Raw genomic sequence first — 4,430 nt, forward strand, 5'->3', positions numbered from 1 at the left:
CAAAAATGAGACCTAGCCAGACCATCAGCTCTAATGCGTCCTTTGGAGCAAAAATTAATATAAGATTGGATATTATATTACATAAGACCCGGTATGTTATGTTATATTATATTATATTACATTATATTAATATACCCTGTCTTATATTAAAATAAGACCGGGTCTTATATTAATTTTTGCTCCAAAAGACGCATTAGAGCTGATGGTCCGGCTAGGTCTTATTTTCAGGGAAACATGGTACCACCAATGTTGCTGGTTCGATCCCCGCCTGGGCCACTGTGAGCTGCGCCCTCCTTAAAAAAATAAAAATAAATAGAAATAAAAAAAAGAATCACAGGCTCCATGTGAATCCAGATTAAAAAAAGTGGTAGAGTTCCCATGAGGAATCAAGAGAGAGTGTGAGATACGACAGCTAACTATACTTGCAAACAAGGTCTAGCTGGTGAGAGATTGTAACTACTCCTATATACTGTACTACTAAGTCCTATACCTACCAATGACACCTTCCTTTAGGCCACATTAATTAAACCCAAACCAATTTTCTGTCGCTGAGATTGTTCAGCCACTGGGAGAAGCAGAAAGCTGGGTGAGTATTAGCGTTACAATGATGTGTACACGTTTCATCCCATCTTCAAAGCAGCCTCATCTAAATTTTTAACAAAAACAATTCATTCAATTCCTCATCTTTCGACAGATATTAACCACTTAGTAAAAGTTTTTACTCACTCTTGTATTCTTAGTACTTAGCACTGAGCCTGAACTAATTGTTGAGGCTTAATAAACATTTGATAAATGAATTAGTGAGTAAACGAATGAATGGAGTCAGGTGCTGTGCTGGGCAGTACGGACTTGTTTTAATCTTTTCCTTTCTTGACAGCATTTGAAACAGTTGCCCATTCCTTCTTTCTGTGACGCTGTCTTCCTAGGCTTGCTCAATGTCACACTCGTCTGGTTTTTCTCCTACCTCTTCCCACAATCCTTACTGTTCTTTGCTGGCTCCTCCTCCTCTACTTGACCCTTAAATTTTGGTAGTTCCTCCTGAGTCTGTCATAGGTCTTTCCTAAGTCTACCACTCTCCCCAGGCCACTTCATCCATCTGCAGGTATTCGATTGTCATCTATATGTTGGCCTAACAAATCTTTATTTCCAACCCAGGCCTCTGTCTTGAGTGACAGGTCATATACCTGGTTGTCTCTGGGCTTCTCCACTTAGGTATCTTGAAGATACCTCATGTTGATCATAATGAAACTGGAACTCCTTTCCCCCTTCACTTCCCTCCAACCTGCCCCTACCCCACACCACTGTCCCAATAAACAGGACTGCCGTGCGACCTAGTGCTCAGGCTGGAAACCTGGCAGTCGTGTTCCAGTCCCCTGTTTTCTTCACTTCTCCCTTCTACTTTCTTCTATACAACCAATCATGAAGTCCTCTTAATTGTAGGTCTTAGTATTTTCCGAAATCTGACTCCTCCCAATTTTCTCCACAGTGATTTTCATCCAAGCCACTACCAATTTTTACCTCCTCCTCCTCCAACAGCCTCTAGTCTTGTTCTTCTTAAATTTCTTTCCCATGTTGTAGTAGGAAAGACTGATTTAATGTAAATATAGTTATATTCTTCCCTGTATTGAAACCCTTTGTCCATGGTCTTTGAGGTAAAATCCAAACAGCTGAAACAGCTTATGATGCATTCAAAATCCAGCTTATGCTGTTTCTATCCACTATCGCTTTCAGTTCCTTGAAAACTCATAGTATCATCTCTTACCTCATGGGTTTCACACAGGCCCTTCCCTCTTCCTGAAACAGTCATCTCTCACCTCTGCTCTACCCTTCATCACGCTAACTCATTCATTCTTTCCATATTTGTTCTCACAATACCCTTAAAACCTGTATCATAAAATTCAACACATACGTTGTAATTCCTTTTTTTAAATTTATATTCCCAATTAAAAACAAGCTTTGTTCGTACAGGGGCAATGTATATATTGAATTCCACCATCTTTTTAGCATTAGCACCATGTCTGGTACATAATAGCCACTCAATAAATATTTGTTGACTAAATGAATAAATAGAGTTTAAATAAAAATGCACACTCTCCCCAGGCCTAGAGGAAAGAGAAAGGCAAAATGATTGAGTGTAATTGAGCTCAAATGGTGTGTCATAACATAGCTATATGCAAAAGTTGAAAGACAATTAAGGGACTGATCAACTTTGCCTATATTGATAAGGGCACAGAAAGACTTTATAGAAAAAAGTCACACCTGATTTAAATAACCCTTGAAGAATAGGTAATGTAGATATGCATAGTACTTGGAATAGAGTGTTTCTGCTGGTAACACACAGCATTCTTTCTTCCTTCTTGTGGTAACATCACTCCCATTTCTTTTGCAAAAATATGCTTTTCCTGTGCATGAGGTTTGTGTTAAGCTGATCTACTTTCTTGCCCCACCCCTCGGCCTGGTTCAGGCATAAGCACCTAGTCAGTCCACGATGGGCCTATGAGAACCAGTTCACACAGAGACTTGTAGAACTACTGGAGAAAGGTGTTCTCTTTCCATGGGGATAAACTGATAATAAAAGCCTGAAGCTGCCAGTAGCCATCTTCGCTACCACATGGGCAGAGTTTGCCTGAAGATGAAGCTGGAAGAATGAAGAATGGACCTAGGGGTGGAGAGAGAATGGTCTAATTACTTTGAGCCCTTGGATCCAGCTGTGCCTAAGGTTAAGCTGCATTCTAGGACTTACTAGTTAAGTGAGACACTCCTTTTTTTTTTTTTTTTTTTAGGTAAATTGAATTGAATACCTGGTCTTTAGCAAGTAAAGGTATCTCAACTTATTCAGCACTCAATAATTATCTATTAAAATGTATACAAAGTTAACAGGCAGAAAACATGAGACAAGGTTCAAGGTCAGAGGAATAAACAGCAAAGAAAGAAATTAAGTTCTAGACATCTTAATTTAATCTTTCTTAAACATGGAGGGGAATATATATATATATATATATATATATATATATATATATATATATATATATATATTCCTGTTCTCAGCAGCCCCCGATATAAGGTTTTTGATGTCTCCGAAAGTGTCTATCTGAAGGCTCCTTCTTCATCTTCACAGATTGTCGTACATAAGAATTATGGTACACTATAAAAGAACAATTTGTCCACTTTTGTTCAAAGAAGGCTATATATTTTGTTCATGTTCTGAACAATAAGATTCAAGGCAACATCACAGAACTTATTTATCATATCTATATGAAGCTATTAGAATCAATCATTAAACTAACCGTTATGATGCCATTGTTCTTGATGAGCAGCAGGAAACAATTCCTATTTTTCATTCATAACCAATAGATTTGCATAACTTGTGCCGCGTTCCAACAGCAGCCATGATGACTGAAGCACTGCCAGCTCATGATGACACGATTCCATTCCCTTATCTACATTATCACGTTACACATCTATTCAAATAGGTCTTTTTGACTTGTGTAATTTCGATGTTGTAACTTCTCTATACACACAGAACCTCATTTCTGTTTCTTAACACAATTCAAACGTAGTTCTGTCTCAGACAGTCTTATTTCCAGCACACCTTTCTTTTTATTTAATTAGAAATCCTAAAGAATTTATATAAAAAATATAAAAAGAGCACCAATTGGTTTTTATACCTCTACAACCTACGTTCTAAATCAACTTTAACAATTATTAAAACGCATTTGCTAATTGACAGAGACTCGTAGACTTAATCAATACCAGTGCTCAAAGTTTAGTTGCACCTGGGAATCCCACTAAATTTAAACATTATGCCCCTTATTATCTTAAGAAGGTAACTAAATATAAAGGATATGCCTCTCACGTTCACTGTACCCTTGACTAAATTTCACAGTCAGTAGCACCAATTGCCCTAAAGTAGCCCATAGATGCTCTATCTAACAGTGAATGATAAAGGAAAACTGAAGTTTTGGGCACTTATAAACTGGTTTGAGAAATCAGACTTCATGGACTCCCAGTGAAACTAGATTATATGGCCTCAGTTAAAGAAAACAGAGCTTTCAAGGATAAAAGTTTATTATGAAAAATCTAATTAATAAAAGTTTGACCATCTCCACGGCTTCTCCATTTAACAGCCCAATATTGCATGCTCTTAAAATTTTGATGGAAGAAAAGAAAGGCACTCCTACGTAGATTACTCCAAACCTAAGCTGCAGCCGCATTCATTAGGCCCCGTACAAAACAGCCCCTCTCACAATTACAGACACAATCCAGTCAACAATGAGTATGTTGCTCTTTCAGGTCTGATAACATACTCTGTCCCGTGCCCCTCTCGGCTGCAGCTGGCCTTCAGCCCTCATGGGGTGGACGCAAGGCCTTTCCCAGGCTACCCACGACGTACTGCAGTACCTTTGCCATCGCACGCAATCTTTGCAGAC

This window comes from Rhinolophus ferrumequinum, chromosome 16, assembly GCF_004115265.2.
Source record: "Rhinolophus ferrumequinum isolate MPI-CBG mRhiFer1 chromosome 16, mRhiFer1_v1.p, whole genome shotgun sequence".
NCBI lineage: Eukaryota > Metazoa > Chordata > Mammalia > Chiroptera > Rhinolophidae > Rhinolophus > Rhinolophus ferrumequinum.